The sequence below is a fragment of the Rhamphochromis sp. 'chilingali' genome (assembly GCF_963969265.1).
Source record: "Rhamphochromis sp. 'chilingali' genome assembly, chromosome: 5".
NCBI lineage: Eukaryota > Metazoa > Chordata > Actinopteri > Cichliformes > Cichlidae > Rhamphochromis > Rhamphochromis sp. 'chilingali'.
This window is the reverse complement of record NC_137932.1, coordinates 19443199-19462212: the sequence shown is the minus strand read 5'-3', so window position 1 is coordinate 19462212 and position 19014 is coordinate 19443199.

Genomic DNA, 19014 nt, shown 5'->3' with positions numbered 1-19014 from the left:
ATAGGGGGGGAAAAATGTCTGGCCTTCGGTTAGCCATTCTGTTCATTTTAGCCGCTATGGTGCCTGACTGGAGCTTCCATGTGGTACTGAGGCAGGTTATTGGCCGGTAGTTGGATGGGACCGGTCCCTTTCTGGGATCAGGACCATCCGGCCTTCAGTTAGCCATTCCGTATCTTTGAGAATGTCTTTGTGAGTCAGTCATTTGGGTCCTATCTCTCTCCACTCCACAATTATGTTTCAAAATGTAGTTATAAAATATTCAGTACTTTTATTACAATTAAATGTATTCCCCACTGCTGTGTAATCTATGTTGATGATGATGGACCTGCGACCAGAACAGCAGATGTGTGCCCAGTGTACCACTCTCATAGAGCACCCTTTTCAAAAATCAAATGTTGTTTGAAACAGATACTGGTGATTTTAAAAATATAAACAGTGGGGATAGGGATAGGTTAATTGGATAATCCAAATTGCCACTAGGTGTGAATGTGCGAGTGAATGTGAGTATGAATGGTCTGTCCTTGTGTGTTGGCCCTGCGACAGACTGGCGACCTGTCCAGGGTGTACCCCGCCTCTCGTCCTATGACAGCTGGGATTGGCTCCAGCACCCCCCGCGACCCTGAAAAGGATAAGCGGTAGCGAATGGATGGATGGATAAACAGCTTTTAATTGATAGTACTATTTATCTGATGCTGCCATATCAGATAAATAGTTTGTTTTTCATCGTCTTCTATCTAAATCACCAGGAAAATGATCAAAAAACATTCTCTTTTTTTATTTGATTATTCCTGCACCCAAGAAGGCAGCAGAATATAGCTGTTAAGGGGAAACAAATAGCAATGATAATTTTTATGTAAAGAATGTATAAGTCATTGGGTGTGATTGCTGCTTGTTATCACATCCAATATTGCAGAGTTCTTGCATGATGTTTACATGATGCCACATGCACAACCTCAGTAGCGGATATTTTGGACAAAGGATGTTGAAAAACTAGTAGGCAGGAGTTGTTGTGAAGGAGGATGTGCAGAGAGTTGGCATGGCAGAAGAGAATGCTATGGATAGAGTGAAATATAGGCAGCTAATTCACTGTGGCGACCCATTAGGAAGCAGCTAAAAGAAGAAGTTGCAACACAATATTTATTTATACTAAAAATAACCCTCTAAAGTCTAACCTGTTGCTGGCTTCAGACAAGTGTTTTTTAAACATCTCTAAGTCCTGTAAGTCGTGAACCATTTGACTCTGCGCTTTTCAGTGATATTAAGGTCATTACGGTAATCCCAGGCACAGGGTGGCAGAAGCCTCAGGAAGACCAAATTGAGAGAAGAGAGTGTGTGAGTGTGATGCAGCTCTACAGAAGTCGTGAAAAGGAAATAACCATCTCTGGATAAAGAAGGGCCCAAGAGTACATCTTTCACAATCTTACAATACTGAGATTACAGCTATTAAGCAACTCTATGTGAATGGTATTCATGGCCATTGATCAATAGGCTTTGATCAAGGGTTGTTGATCAATTGCCACTAATTAATATTAATAGTATATTAATATAGAGATCTAGAGTCCTTCCTTTCCTCCTCCATACTTTTGTTTTCCCATCTTTATTGTAAAAGTTAATTGATTCAATCTCCAAAGAATTCCTCACCAGAACTGTGCAGGGTATTTTAGCTATTTTCAAGCACAATGTAATCTGGACTGAAAAGTTCAACTTCAGTCATTTTATGCTTAATTTGCCATTGAAAGGCAATGGAACAGATCTCATCTCACCATGAAACTGCCTGTCCCTAAATTTTTCCAATTACTTTTAAACTTCTGAAAATAGTTATAGTCAAAGGTAGAAGTTTTGTCAATTAAAGCTGGAAGTCTGCACTTTATTCACACCTTGAGCTTTGGGCAAAATTGCAAAAAAAAAGAAGAAAGAAAAGATAGCACTGTATGAGCTCTTTTTGTTTGTTTGTTTTTTTTTAAGATTTTGGTCAAGTATAAAAAAAATATTAAAAAAATTCTAGAAACATTTTCATCAAGATATAGCGATTTAAAGTGGGATAATGTGTTCAATTGTTTGACACTGAGCACAAAGATGATCATTACATGACCAAAGACTGTGCAGTTATGCAGGTTTTTTTGCATTTCAAAATACCATGTGATAGTCTAATTTTTCTTTTCCTTCCTGTTTTGCATAAGCAAGACAAAGTAATCCAGCTGGTACATAAAGAGATGAGTAAACAGACAGAGATCATTACTTGTAGGCTTTATACCACTTACTTTCCAAAAGTTGAAGAGTTGAATTCCATTTCAATCAGAAAGGTATGTAATGTTAAATATGTTACCATTTTCCTACTTTACTTTGAACTAGCTGCTCAAAAACAACAATTTATAATTTCTTTGGTTCTTATCTCTAGGATGAAGTGCACTATACTGTTCCTTGTGCTGTCGATGGTCGTCCTCATGGCTGAACCTGGGGAAGGCTTTATTTCCCATATTATTGGTGGAATTATTCATGGTAATCTTGTTGATATTTAGATTTTTTTTTACAGTAACCCGTTCTCATGGTATTCTAATAATCATCATCTTGGTAGAAATTGTAGAAAATGTATGAATGGAGATGTGTAACTACTGTAATAACATTACAGTGTTTAATGTTAATTTAATGTTGGACTATGTTTACCAGTTTCTTTGCTCGCATTTCCTATGTAAATCACAAGTTTACTATATGCATAACCATAAACACATACATATACATTTAAAATTTTAGAAAGAAACACACCAAGGTTTAAGTTTGGACAATAGCATATAGGGGTACTTTCATTATTTTACACGGGAACCTTATGAGGATGAGAACCAATTTCTCTGAAAAAGTGAGGTGTCTGATTTTATTTAAAAGCAACAGCTAATGTCAGATTTGGCTGGAGGCTTATGGGCTTAAAAATTTAAAGTTGACCTGTAAAATTGTCTAATATTGAAAACATCTTACCCTCTGCCTCATTTATTTTACCTTTGTTTACTTAAAATTAGGAATGCCAGTGATCATTACTTCCTCACTATAATACAGTTAACACAAAAAAATAAGCTAGCTTCCTCAAAGTATTTTATCAGCAAAAATAGGTTTTTGGCCGTGGTATCAGATACCATGATCGCAGCTCAATTATCATTTCTAGACAAAGCTAATTTAGGATAAGTAAGTTGTACACTACAGTTACGGTAACAGCATTATACATCCTGCATTACTGTGTTTTATATTATATGAATTATAGTATGGTAAGATGTACACTACAGGCACATTCCCTTTGAATGGTATAATTGCATTGTACATCCTGCATTAATATTATATGTATAATACTGTGTCAAATTCATACTACATTATTTCCATCTCTTTTTTCTTTTATTCAGCTGGCAAGGCTATCCATCGGTAAGAACTTGTGCTTCTACAATTATTGCAAATGCTTGACAACTACTCTTGTTGCATGTGGATCTAAATTGTCATTTCTCTCTGACCACAGCGCAATACGACGTCGCAGACAAAGAGGAGAACTGCAGGTAGAGCAGGAACTGCAGCAACAACTACAGCAACTGAAACAACTTCAGCAACAGGAAAAGCTGAACCAACGCTTTAACCGAGAGCAGCTCAAACGAGAGAGAGTTGTTTTTAACTAGACTTCCACCCGAAAGAGAAAGTCTAAAACTCTTTACTGTAGTTGAAAAGAATGCATAACCGAATTAATATAACCACGCGTGGCTTTAAGACATGTTTGAATGATTGAGTACATGATGAGATGATTTAAAGAGACAAATAAGTTGTTCTGAATAAATTCTCAATAACGTTAAATATTCTGCATCACTTGTAATGTGTAGAACTGCTTTATTATTTCACCAACCCATTTTAATATAATGCTAAAAAATAAATCTGCATGCACAAAAACATTTGTCCTTAAAGGACACAGTGGTTTGAATTATTGTTGAAGTAATTTGAAACTTTTCTGTGACCTTTATATAGTCATAAATATCTTAACCACTTTCAATACTACAGTATGTTCATTTTAAATGTTTTTAAAATTCAGGTTATAGGTCTCTTAAGTTGTCTGTAATAAAGTTTTTGATATTCCAGGACTGCAAAGTATTGTTAAATCCAAACTTGGTGCCACGTCTTGGTGAGAAGAAAGTAATACAAATAGACAAATAGATAAACTGACAAGAAGGAAAAACTGATTATAAATGATAAAATATGGGATGTGGATTTTTTTTTTTTTAGCATTGTGGTGACGTTAGAACATGTGACTCAGGAGTTAGAGTAGATTGTCATTCAATCACCAGCAATGAAAAACAGAAAAACAATCCTACAGCTTAATTAAAAAAAAAAACAAACATAATAAATTACAGTATATTTTTAACAAACACATCTCAGCTAAATAGAAGGATGGAGCACTAATAAAGTGGTGTATTAGTAACACATCTAGGCTGTTTCTGGGGCTTTCAATGGGAATGTGCTAAAGGAGTTATTAAAAACGTCTTCACACTGGATTCCAATTCACATGATGAGCAACCTGGTTAGAAATCAGGAACTTATCTGTTCAGATGATAAATTGCACAGAGCTTGTTTACTTAATGCAGTGGTTCCCAAACTTTTTTTTACTATGCCCCCCTTTGTTTTACAAGAAAAATGTTTGCGCCACCCCCCGCACAAACACATCCTCCAACCACACACCACTGTTGTGATGTGTGGTCCAACTACGGCCTTGAGCCGAGAGGGACGGCAGTACTTCAGTTTAGAAGTGCTTTATGCGGGGGTGGGGGTGGATGGGGATTGGGGAGTGCCTATGGGGTTATTTCTTTTTTTTTTTTTTTTTTTTTTTTTTTTGTATGTGTGTATCTGTACGTGGATGGCGATGGAAGTCGATATCTGAGCGAGTTGATATATGATGTTTGGGTTAAACAAAGAGTCTTGCGTTGAGGGAAACGATGTAAAAATAGTCTCTTGGAATGTAAAAGGTCTTGGACATATAATTAAAAGAGGTAAAGTTTTTTCACATCTTAAATCACTTAAAGCAGATGTAATATTCCTTCAGGAAACTCATATAAATATTAACAACCAACAAACATTAAGAGCAAAGTGGATATCTCAAGTGTATCAAGCTCCTTTTACCAGTAAGGGCAGAGGTGTTGCGATTCTCTTTAAAAAGAATGTCTCATTTTGTCCAGACTCTGTGATCGCTGACCCATATGGCAGATACCTTATAGTCACTGGTCAAATTAATTCAATACCGATAACCTTGCTTAACATCTATGCTCCAAATGTGGATAATCCTGATTTTTTTAAGAATGTTTTCAACTTAATACCGACAGTTACCGCCAACATTATTATTGGTGGTGATTTTAACTGTTTTCTCGACATTTTTTTGGATAGATTATCTACAAAAGCCCCCTCCAATATTAGGTCAGTGGAGACTTTGAATGATTTAATTAAAACTAGAAATTTAATTGATATCTGGCGTTTACAACACCCTACTGAGAGAGCCTATTCATTTTTCTCTCATGTTCATAAAACCTATACTAGAATTGATTATTTTCTGATATCCTCTGAGCTGATGCCCATAGTTGTTGATTCTAATTACCATAATATTGTAATATCTGATCATTGCCCGGTTTCAATGGTCTTTAAAAACATTTTGACCAAAAAATATAATTGGCGTTTTAACCCTTCCCTTCTGAATGATCAAGAATTTATTAAATACCTTAATGCAAATATGGATACGTTTCTTGCCACTAATGATAATGGAGAAGTTTCAGATTCTATTTTGTGGGAGACCTTTAAAGTCATGATGAGAGGTCATATTATTTCCTTTGAATCTTCCAAGAAAAAAATATTGGGAAAAAGACTTAAAGAAATAGAAAATAAGCTTCCTGAATTGGAAGAAGTATATAGATCATCTTTGTTGCAAACTGATTTAAATGAAATTTTGAAATTAAAGTATGAATACAACACAATTTTAAATAAACGTGTTAGCAATCTTCTTTTGAAGCTCAAACAGAGACATTTTGAATTTGGAGATAAACCAGAGAAACTGCTGGCAAATCAGCTTAGAGGGGAACAAGCAAAACGAGCAATTCAAAAAGTGATAATGAAATCGGGTAAGGTAAGTACCAATCCAAAGGAAATTAATACTTGTTTTACCAAATTTTATAAAGATCTCTATTCTAGTAAAATTAAACCATCTCAAAGTGATTTTAGCAACTTCTTCGATCGGTTAGCTATTCCTCAATTAGACAAAGCCCTGAGAGATGAAATTGATTCCCCTATCTCTGAAAAACATCTCTTAAGAACAATTCAAACCTTACCACTTGGAAAAACAGCTGGCCCAGATGGATTTGGTAATGAATTCTATAAAGCCTTTCAAAATAAAATTATTCCTCTCATGCTTAGGATGATAAATGATTCCGTTAAAAATAAAAGGTTACCAGCTTCACTTTATGAGGCAAATATCTGTTTGCTTCATAAAACTGGAAAGGAGGAAGGCATCCCAGCAAATTATAGACCCATTGCTCTTTTAAATTGTGATCATAAAATCATAACCAAAATCTTAGCTACAAGATTGAGTAAACATATTTCAACAATTATACATCCTAATCAAACAGGATTTATTCCTGGTAGATGGTCATTTAATAATGTCCGTTTATTATTAAATACAATTTACTCAGGTTATGGAAAAGAGGTTAAAACAGCAGTACTTTCTCTGGACGCTCAAAAAGCGTTTGATCAGATTGAATGGTCTTATATATTTGAGACTCTAAAACAATTTGGTTTTGGGGAGTACTTTAGGGATTGGATTAAAATGATTTATCTGTGTCCGGTGTCCTGTATTCTCACTAATGCAGATAATGTCATGGTCCTGCGACCATGACTCAGTGACTTTATGTTTATGTTCTTTATTGTTATTACTTTCATTATTATTCATGGCTGTTTTGGGATGGTTTGTGTTTGGGATTTTAGACACTGGGTTCTGGGTTTGTGCTCCCTCTGTTGGTCCCTGGTGTTAGTGTTCCCCTGTCTCGTCAGGTTAATCAGGTCCAGCTGTTTCCCCCACCTGTGTGTGATTTCCCAGTGTCTCTTTGTGTACTTATAGTGTGTGATTTCCTCTGCTCCTCGTCGCGTCATCTGTGTTCATACCTGGTGTAATCCCCTGCGTGCTCTCCCTGCTGTTCTCCCTTCATGCTCAGGTTTGCTATTTCTTTGTGTAGTTTCTCCCAGTTAGTTCATCCTTAGTTCTGTTTTACCATCCCCACTTTATATTGGATATTATCAATAAATCACCCTCACACCTGAATAAGTGCTGCGTTTTGAGTCCTCCTTCCGCTCTCCACACGGCCGCTGCCCCGGACCGTGACAGTACGACGCGACCACAACATGGACCCAGCAGCGCTTAACCCGTCCAGGGAGCTACGGGAGACGCTCATCGATGCCACACAGGAGCTGATCGACCTGTGGCTGGAAAGCCCGGGTGACACGTCCCAGCGCGCTATAGAGAGGCGGCTACAGCGTCTGGTGACCGGTCTCCCATGGCTTCTGGGCTCGCTCTGTTCGTGGGAGCGGGAGTTTCTCCTTTTGGACCTTGGACTACACCCCCCGTCTGCATTCACTTTCGAGCAGCCCGATGCGGTGAGTGAGCGGGATGCATTGCTTTCCCCAGTTTCCGGGACTTTATTTTCTGGGGCTATTCAGAGCGGGATGGGAGACTGTACGGGTCGCTTACCTACCTTCGTGGTAACGGATCCTTCCCAAGTGGGCGTGTACAAACCCTCTGTAAAACCGAGAGACTGTTTCTCTGCCGCTCCTTCTGAGCCAGGACTTTATTGCCATTCTCCGGCTCAGTTCTGTGTCCAGCCACAAGCTTCCCAGTCTGCAGCTCAACCGTTAGCCTCCCTACGGACACAATTACCGGTTCTGCCGCCGCTCCAGTTAGCCACTCAGCCGCCACCACCACCGCTAGCCTCGCTACAACCCATAGTTCAGTTAATGGCTGAGTCACAACATTCACACTATTTTTCCACCGCTGTTTCTAAGCAGGGAGATGAACTGTTTTACAACGGACCTGTTCCTCAAAAGCTGGCAACAATAGAGACTGTTGCTCACTCCGGGGCTTCCCCAGAGGCTGGGTTACTGCCCTCAGCTTACTCTGGACCCCTGGAGGCCAAGATGCCAGCTGTGACCTGCACCGGGCTGTCACTGCCTGAGCAGGGTCAGTGCTCTGCGCAGCTGCAGCCCTCCGTATGTGTGCCAGAGGCCCACGTGCCTACTGGTTTTGTTTCAAATGTGCCAGAGGCCCACGTGCCTACTGGTTTTGTTTCAAATGTGCCAGAGGCCCACGTGCCTACTGGTTTTGTTTCATGTGTGCCAGAGGCCCACGTGCCTACTGGTTTTGTTTCATGTGTGCCAGAGGCCCACGTGCCTACTGGTTTTGTTTCATGTGTGCCAGAGGCCCACGTGCCTACTGGTTTTGTTTCATGTGTGCCGGGGGCCCCGGTGCCCACTGGTTCTGCGGCTGTTTTCGCTGGGGGGCCCGAGGAGCCCGTCCAGCCTCCTGCTTCGCCTGCTGGGGGGCCCGAGGAGCCCGTCCGGCCTCCTGCCACACTGACTGCCATGTCGGCTGGGGGGCCCGAGGAGCCCGTCCGGCCTCCTGCTTCTTCGGCTGGGGGGCCCAAGGAGCCCGTCCGGCCTCCTGCCACACTGACTGCCACGTCGGCTGGGGGGCCCGAGGAGCCCGTCCGGCCTCCTGCTTCTTCGGCTGGGGGGCCTGAGGAGCCCGAGCTTCTCCACCTGTGGCTGCTTCTCCACCTGTGGCTGCAGCGCTACCACCTGCTACTGCCACGCCTCAGCCTGAAGCTTCGTCCTCGCCCGGCCCGGCTTCAGCTACAGCTTCGTCCTCGCCCGACCCGGCTTCATCCTCGCCTGGCCCGGCTTCAGCCTCGCCTGGTTCTGGTCCAGCTTCATCCTCACCTGGCCCAGCTTCGGCTACAGCGTCAGCTTCGCCTGGCCCGGCTTCAGCTACAGCTTCATCATCGCCTGGTCCGGCTCCATCCACGCCTGGCCCGGTTTCATCCACGCCTGGCCCGGCTTCATCCTCAGCTTCATCCTCGCCTGATTCTGGTCCAGCTTCATCCTCACCTGGCCCAGCTTCAGCTACAGCTTCGCCCGGCCCAGCTTCAGCTACAGCTTCATCCTCGCCCGGTCCAGCTTCAGTCTCGCCCGGTCCTGGTCCGGCTTCGTCCCTGCCTGGTCCGGCTTCATCCTCGTCTGGTCCAGCCTTCGTGCCCGCATCCTCGGCCACAGCATCCTCATCTTCACCCGCAGCGCCTGGTCCAGCCTCCGCTTCAGCGTCCTCATCAGCTTCGCCTGGTCCAGCCTCAGCTTCAGCGTCCTCATCAGCCTCGCCTGGTCCAGCCTCCGTGTCTGCATCCTCGTCTGGTCCAGCCTCCGTGTCTGCATCATCGTCTGGTCCAGCCTCCGTGTCTGCATCATCATCTCCGCCTGCTGCGGTCCCGGCTTCCGTGCCCTCAGCCTCGCCTGGCCCAGCCTCGTTTGGGTCTGGAGCTAAACGGCCGTTTTCTGGACCGCTGGCTAGGCTACTGGCCGGGCGCCGTCACCTGAGCGGCCGCCGTTGCCTTCCGCACGGCCGGCCCCCGGACCCTCTTCGCCTGAGCGGCCGCCGTTGCCTTCCGCACGGCCGGCCTCCTGAACCTTTTGTGCGCCTCCACGGCCTTCTTCGTGGCCGGCCTCCTGAACTGTCCCATCCCGGCCTCCTGTGTTATCGGGCCCCTGGCCGGCCACCTGAACTGTGTTTTGGACTCTGCTCCCCTGTGAGTTTTTTTTTTTTTTGTGAACATTTGTTTGGGACTCTGGGGCCTCCGTCTTTGGTCTTGGCCCGGTCCCTCCGTCCTGGGCCCCCTGCCGCCCGCCCGGATCTGGTGGTGTGTTTCTGTGGCTGTCGGGGGCCAGCCCTTGAGGGGGGGGTACTGTCATGGTCCTGCGACCATGACTCAGTGACTTTATGTTTATGTTCTTTATTGTTATTACTTTCATTATTATTCATGGCTGTTTTGGGATGGTTTGTGTTTGGGATTTTAGACACTGGGTTCTGGGTTTGTGCTCCCTCTGTTGGTCCCTGGTGTTAGTGTTCCCCTGTCTCGTCAGGTTAATCAGGTCCAGCTGTTTCCCCCACCTGTGTGTGATTTCCCAGTGTCTCTTTGTGTACTTATAGTGTGTGATTTCCTCTGCTCCTCGTCGCGTCATCTGTGTTCATACCTGGTGTAATCCCCTGCGTGCTCTCCCTGCTGTTCTCCCTTCATGCTCAGGTTTGCTATTTCTTTGTGTAGTTTCTCCCAGTTAGTTCATCCTTAGTTCTGTTTTACCATCCCCACTTTATATTGGATATTATCAATAAATCACCCTCACACCTGAATAAGTGCTGCGTTTTGAGTCCTCCTTCCGCTCTCCACACGGCCGCTGCCCCGGACCGTGACAGATAAATCCTCTCCCTTTCAATTACAACGCGGGGTGAGACAGGGGGATCCCCTCTCACCGCTTCTTTTTGATATAGCCCTGGAGCCCCTAGCCATTAACATAAGAAACCACCCAGGTATACAGGGAGTTAAATTTGGGAAGGTGGAAAGTCTTGTTAATATGTATGCAGATGACTTACTGATCTGCCTTTCCAAACCAGAAATCTCATTCCCTAATCTTTTAAATTGTATTAAATACTTTGGTAAATTATCAGGATATATGATTAATTGGGATAAATCTGAATTTATGCCAATAACAGATAATCTATGCCCAAAGTTCCTCAGCGCACTCCCATTCAAATTAGTAACTATGTCTTTTACTTATCTTGGTCTTAAGATCTCTAAAAATCCCAAACTCCTTTATAAATTGAATTTCCTGGAAATGTTGGATAAGCTCAAAGAGGATATTAGAAAATGGAAACTGCTTCCTCTGTCTCTGATCGGTCGAATAAATGCAGTTAGGATGGTGTCTTTGCCACGATTTTTATATCTTTTTCAAAACCTTCCTATTCATTTGCCAGTTAAATTTTTTAAGCAGCTTGATTCATTGATTCACTCATTCATTTGGGCAGGAAAACCCCCTCGGATATCCATGGCTCATCTTCAAAAAAACACTTCCTGCGGGGGGTTAGGTCTCCCTGTGTTTAGACATTATTATTGGGCAGCAAATTCAAGAGCTCTATTGTACTGGCAGTGGGGTTCACCTATTGATTATTGTCATGACAAGCTTCCGATCTGGCTCCAGGTAGAGGCAACAACAGTATCTGAAGCCTCATTACCGGTCTTATTGTTTTCTAACACGGGTTCTTGTAATAATTCGCTCAGTCGTAATTTTGTTGTTAAACACTCCTTAAAGATATTAAGTCAAATTAGGAAATCTCTCAAACTACCTGATTTTTCAGTAGGAATGCCAATAATACATAACTACGTGTTTAAACCAGGTAAAATGGATAGGGTGTTTTTAGAATGGGGGGGAAAAGGGATTGAAATACATTGAGGACTTATATACAGATGACAAATTTATGTCCTTCCTTCAACTTCAAGAAAAGTTTCAGTTACCTCAATCACATTTTTTTCGTTATCTTCAAATAAGGAATTTTGTTCAACAAAACTTTTCAGACTTTCCACTGAAGCCACGAAGTTATACTTACTTTGATATAATTCGGAAAGCAAATTTTAAACATTTGATATCTCAGTTTGTTAAGTGCTTTACAATCCCAGTTGATTCCGACCGAATTAGGAAAACATGGGCTGAAGACCTCGGGGTCTCTCTGTCTGAAGAGCAATGGTCAAATTGTTTGTCCAATATTCAGAAAGGCTCAATAAATGCCAGATATAAACTAATCCAGTTTAAAGTCATTCATAGACTACACTTTTCTAAACTCAAACTTAACCGGATCTATAATTCTGTATCTCCCTTATGTGACAGATGTAAAGTTGGTGAAGGTTCCCTTGCACATTTATTTTGGCATTGCCCTGTTTTGAATGCTTTTTGGAGCCAGATTTTTATGTGGTTTTCAAACCAATTTAGGAAAAAAATACCACGTGATGGTACATTGGATATACTTGGATCATTTGCATCAGTCGAATCTTTTTCCTTTTCACAAAAACAGATAATTACAATGGGTATGCTGGCTGCAAAGAAACTTATTCTTTTACAGTGGCGGTCTTCTTCGGCCCCGTGTTTTAACAGGTGGCTTAATGAGATGGTGTCTGTGGCCAGGGTGGAGCAGATAAGATTTGATAGAAAGGGGAAACTGGCGAGTTTTTGTATGATTTGGCAACCATTTCTAGAATTCTTAAAAGAATAACTGATCATAATTTATGCCTCACACTCCACGTGAATTATTATTATTTATTTATTTTTTAGTCTATTTCACTCTTTATTTTGTTAATATTGTTATAATTTTTTTATTTTTATTTTTTTTTTTTTTGGTTGTTGTTTTTTTTTCCTCTTCTTTTTTTTCTTTTTCTTTTTTTTTTCTCTTTTTTTTTTTCCTTTCATGCTTATAAGTTCACAAATGTTAAAGACAGTAATTGTTCTCGGTTGATTTGTATAAGCATGTTATGTTTAATTTAAATGCAGAAATAAAATTTAAGAAAAAAAAAAAAAAAGGTCTTCACACTGGATTCCAATTCACATGATGAGCAACCTGGTTAGAAATCAGGAACTTATCTGTTCAGATGATAAATTGCACAGAGCTTGTTTACTTAATGCAGTGGTTCCCAAACTTTTTTTTACTATGCCCCCCTTTGTTTTACAAGAAAGATGTTTGCGCCACCCCCCGCACAAACACATCCTCCAACCACACACCACTGTTGTGATGTGTGGTCCAACTACGTATAAACACACACACACAAAGTAACTCCTAATTGAAAGTGCCTATTTTGGGTCACTTTTGCCGGTGTTGTGCCAAAAAGTGATTGCCTGCCAAAAACTGATTTCCAATGTTTCTGTGTATTTTTTTTTCTTTCTTTCTGCAACTCCGACAGTTGGCTAACCTCTCTCCGTGCTACCTTGATCTTAGCCTCTAGCCTCCTTCTCCATGGAGGGTACTGCCCCTTGTGGCTGTTCAACTTGTAGCCAAGCATCTCACTGATCACTGCTGCCGTATTGTAGATCAGCTTGTTAGTGTCGGTAATCGTGGTTCTAGGTATCGTCCGTAGTGCTGCATTAACATCATCTAGCAGACCTTCTAAAGGTACTTCACGTAATCTTGGTAACCGGCTACGGGGGTCCAGGTTTCAAGCTTGGCCATGATCCTATCTTTCAGGTCAGTTCCTCTCGGACTCAACGATCCTTCTCCTATCACACTTGGGGCTTGGTACCCAATCTCGGGTGGGGGTGACCTGACCTGGCGTCCTGGCTCCCCCTTGCCGTAGCATTCATGTTGTACCTCATCAATCTCTAGCTGTGAGAGCAGTCCCTTCTTTCGAATGTTGTAACACTGAGCTACTAGTTGTTTCGCCGTCATTGTGGATGTTGGGTATCGAAGAATCCATAGGTCCCGCCAGGGTTACTTGCGTAGTAGTATTCCAACAATGCCCTGTTTTCGTCTCTTGCCCACCGATGCCTTCTTGTTCGAGTAGCCCACTTCTCGTCAGGGTGCCCTGGTTCCTCAACACCTGACGCGGACCTTGTTGATCTGGGCGACGTCCGAGCCGGCATGCCTTCATATTTATCTGTCTCGCTCATGTCTGTAGGCTTGCTTAGCTTAGGGCGTCTAGCCTTAGGACCCTTACGCCCCAGGCGGGAATCCAACTTGCGAACCTCTGGTCCAAAGGCGTGTAGCCTAACCACTACACTATCCAGCTGCTATATATATATATATATATATATATATATATATATATGTATATATATATGTATATATGTATATATATATATGTATATATATATGTATATATGTATATATATATGTATATATGTATATATATGTATGTGTGTGTGTGTGTGTGTGTGTATATATATATATATATTAGGGGTGCAACGATATTCGTATCGATATTGAACCGTTCGATACAGTGCTTTCGGTTCGGTACGCATATGTATCGAACAATACAACATTTGTAATTTATTTTATCAACTTTCCTTCTGACGATGCTGTCTGTGTTGAGCGCTCAGTGAATCTGTGTTCGACTACTCCGCCTAGGCTGCACTGTCGAGCGCAGATCCACTGAGCGCTCAACACAGACAGCATAGTCAGAAGGAAGAGCGCAGGGCAAGCTAGCGAGACAGAAGTTAAGCTCTCCTTGCAAGATGGACCTCCCCCACCCTCATTGGGTGGATGCCGTAGGCATCCACACTATTGAGATCCTGTTTCTCTTTATTCTTTATCCTTTATTATTCTAGTTGCTCCGTTTCTTTGCCGCTTAACTACTCCCTCAGTTTTCAGCCGATTTTTACCATTCAAACTCTAAACTGTTCTGCTATTTCTGCTTTCGACTGCTATATCTTTTGGTACTTATTACTATTATACTTTTTAAAATATTACACTTTTTTCCTTTAATTTGTCCCATTGAAATGAATGGGAAACTTCTACAATTCTGCTAAAACTTGCTTGTCTTTGAAACTTAACTACTTCCTCATACTTTCACCTAGAAACTCCATTCAAACTTTAAAACGTTCTCAGATGATTGGGCTATTCCTGTGTGATTCAGCTTTTTCATATCTGTTACCGTTTTCATGTAATGACTCTTTAAGTTTTCAGTTACAACTTTGTGATTTTTCAGAAAATACATGTGTTGCTATGGTTGCTATGCAATTAACTCCCACTGCACACTCGTCCGTTCTGAATTTTCTCTTCATGTCTGAACAACTCCTTGCTACTCGCTCAATTTCCACTCAACTTCCACAAATTATACATCAAAACGTAGGTATTTTTGCTGGCTTTAAGACAGTGTCACTATAATTATTGTGAGAGTTACGTTTTTTTCACAATTTGCCTCGAAGTGACACATGGTCTAAAAACTCCCCATTCAAAGTCTATGGGGAGGTTGTGAAACTCAGAGCTGAAATACTGAAACTGAAGGCATTTTCAAATCGTCATATCTCCTTAACGAAGCAAAGTTAAGACATGAGGCTTGTCCCTGTATATCTTCAGACACTCCTGACACTCACAATTCAAGAATTATTTTCTCACCTATTACCGTTCTGAGATGAGTTAGACTTGTTTGAGGGGTGGAAATCTGTCCTCCTCTCATTTTTCAAATTCCGAAAATGAAGCCGTTTCTTCTCTCGTCATATCTCCGCGACGGAGATACAAAGAGCTATGTAAATCGCAGTCAAAGTACACCAAAGTCCGCTGATTCACCCAGTGCAAGAATTATGCTTCTATCCCACCTAGTTTTTGAGTTACACGACGTTTTGTAACTCCAAAAAACGGCGTTTTTCGCGTCTCACCGCGATCTAATTCTGACTCCTCATCACCCTTTTTTTCAAAGCGCCCGCCCCCTTAGAGGTGGCGCGATTGGTAATGACACCGCTCTTCAGACCAGAGGTCGTGGGTTCGATTCCACCTTGGCCCACATGTTTTTTTTTTAACTACAAATTTATACACTATCACAGACCGGTAATTCATATTGATAATTTATTACAATTCTGCAAAGTTTAATGATTTTAGCAGCTTTTCTAATATGGACCTCAGATTCTGGTTAACAGTCTATGGCAGAAATACATACAAGTACACAGCCTGATGAAGCAGACAGAAGCAGTACCTCTGATTGGTTCCGCAGTTTCACCTCTTATCAGCACAAATCTCACCCTCTTCTGCTGTTTTCACCTCTTTTCTGCTAATTTGAGCTTCTGTTCCACAGTGCACTCAGCCTCTTCTGCTGTTTTCATTAGAATTTTAAGCTTTTCCACCTTTTTTCAGTTACGTGAGAACCAGTTTGGCTCAATGAGTAGCTGAAAAATATCAGCCTCTTCTGCTGTTTTAGCAGGATTTCAGAGTTCAGCTTTTTCACTTGTTTTAAGCACAAATTTCAGTTTCTTTACCTCATTTCACAACAAAGTTCTTCCTCTTCACCTCTTTTCTGCTAATTTGAGCTGCTGCTCCACAGTGCACATTTTCCCTCTCATCATATCTTTGCTTGTGACCAGAACTCATTTGGCTCAGAGGGTAGGGCATCTGTCGTGAGACCCGGTGGCAGAGGTTCGAATCCTACCTGTGACAGCTGCTACACATGTTCACTGCTTGCATGCGCTCTGCTTTCTTGACACTCTCCAGTGTGTCATTACACATACAGCCATCTTCAGCAAGCACTTCTGCTTCTACACTTCTTTTCAACTCGGCTTTTTGCTTCTTTACCTCTTTTCAGCAGAAATTATTCCTCTTCACCTCTTTTCTGCTAATTAGAGCTCCTGCTCCACAGTGCACTTAGCCTCTTCTGCTGTTTTCATTAGAATTTTAAGCTTTTCCACCTTTTTTCAGTTACGTGAGAACCAGTTTGGCTCAGTGAGTAGCTGAAAAATATCAGCCTCTACTACTGTTTTAGCAGGATTTCAGAGTTCAGCTTTTTCACTTGTTTTAAGCACAAATTTCAGTTTCTTTACCTCATTTCACAACAAAGTTCTTCCTCTTCACCTCTTTTCTGCTAATTTGAGCTTCTGCTCCACAGTGCACATTTTCTCTCTCATCATATATTTGCTTGAGACCAGAACTCATTTGGCTCAGAGGGTAGGGCAGCTGCCGTGAGACCCGGGGGCAGAGTTTCGAATCCTACCTGTGACAGTTGCTACACATGTTCCCTGCTTGCATGCGCTCTGCTTTCTTGACACTCTCCAGTGTGTCATTACACATACAGCCATCTTCAGCAAGCACTTCTACACCTCTTTTCAACTCATCTTTTTGCTTCTTTACCTCTTTTCAGCAGAACTTCTTCTGATTCACCTCTTTTCTGCTAAATGTTTAGCCTTTTCACCTCTTATTAGCACAATACTAAGCAGCTTCTGCTAATTTCACCAGAATTGTCAGTCTCTCCACCTCTTCTTTGTAAGAATCAGTTTGGTCCAGTAAGGTGAGACGCCGCCTATAGATCAGAAAGGCCAGGTTCGAATCTCGCTCAGGGCAATGTTTTTTGTTTTTTCAACTTTTTCTGCTTTTTTCAGCAGAAATCTTCAGCGTAAGGCATCCACACAGCATTTTCGCAGGAAATGCAATTTTTTCTAGTTCAGATCTGGCGTTTGGAATTATTTTGGTTTTCATGTGACGTATGACCCTGAAGGTAAGCGAGTCATGGACTAAAGTAAAACAGTATGTTGGATGTGCCATGCAATGCTTAATTACATTGGTGTGAACTAGTGTGTTAGCGCAGTTAGCTTGTTAACGTGTTGGCCGTCTAGCCCCATGCACGGGGCGATCGGCGGTAGCTCGTTAACGGAGATTTGCCGTGTTGTGGCGTTAAGGTCATTTCAACGAGATTAACCTGAAAGCACTAGTGGGAACACAACGAATATGACTGCACATTTACGCCGACATCATCCTAGTACAAAGACAAAAACAACAAGCATGCTACTAACTTTAGCCGAGTCATTTAGACAGCTGTTAGCACGTGATTCTCCTTATGCTGCTGAGAATATAGCCCAGAAGAAGCGGATAGTATAGCTTTTATTTTGGAAAGAGACATTTCTCTGTAATAAACTCTCTTTTCCAAAGATGAGTGATTCCTCAATCAGATACAGGGCTTGCAAAATCGCTAGCCTGACGTCCTGGAGCTAGCGATCTTTCCAGTCGGGCTACAAAAATCTATCTCTTTCCTGCCCGTCGGGCTATTGTAGGAAAAATATATGTCAATGCTTTTGCATTCTTTCAGAAATGTAGCTGGGTAATTATGTCATTGGCATCGGTGAGCCACTGTCAATATGTGACATATTGAAGTCGCGTTTGAATTTGCGCTTGTTTTTTTGCTTTCACTTTGCAATGACAGCACTGATCTGTGAGTGATGATAATTTGTGCACCAATTCCTCTGACATCGTCTTATTAATCGTTAGCTTACTATGCAAACATGACAAGTGAAATCTCCCGCAGCAAGCTTAAACATGTGAGAGGTTGATCGCGCAGAGAATCGCTGAGCTTATGTGAGTCCGTGTGTAAAAGTAGCAGTATATATATTTTAGTTCTGCTGAGCCAAATAAGACAGGTCGGGGTGAAGAAGTGACAGCCAAAGAAAAGCTTACCACAAAACGGAGAAGTTATGACAAATGAGACTATAAGGCAAAAAGAAAGTGCAGCTTTATGGTTTCATGGACAAAAGAATTTCTGTGGCTGCAATATGACGAGCTAAATAACCAGGGCTGCACATAAGTGGTCCGCAGGTGCGCATTCGCTGTCAAAATAAAAAACACGCACAAGGGTTAGGGTTAAATTTAAAAACTGTACTTTTGAGTTAAAATATATATTTATAATTTTAATAAATGACAAATTAAAAAGGCATGAACATTTTTTTTGTATCGAAAAAATATCGAACCGTGACACCAAAGTATCGAACCGAACCGAACCGAACCGTGAATTTTGTGTATCGTTGCACCCCTAATATATATATATATATATATATATATATATATATATATATATATATATATATATATATGTGTGTGTGTGTGTGTGTATGTGTGTGTATATACATATATATATATATATATATATATATATATATATATATATACAGACAGACAGACAGATTTTCCTTACTGAGGAGTTGGCAACACTGGCCATGGGCTGCGACACATTTATACAGCCCTATTTCGCATATGACTATGAAAGGCGTAAGAGGAAGTAGTTTCTTCCAGTTTAGATGATCCGAACGATATAGTTTCTTTCCACTGTGTTCCTGTTAATGAAAAACTACAAATTTACCCCAAAGTACTAAAATATCGATATTTTAATATGAGAATCGATTCTAGAACATAAATTACTGGTATCGGAAGAATCCGCACACCACTACACTTCAGACATAATTTTTCTC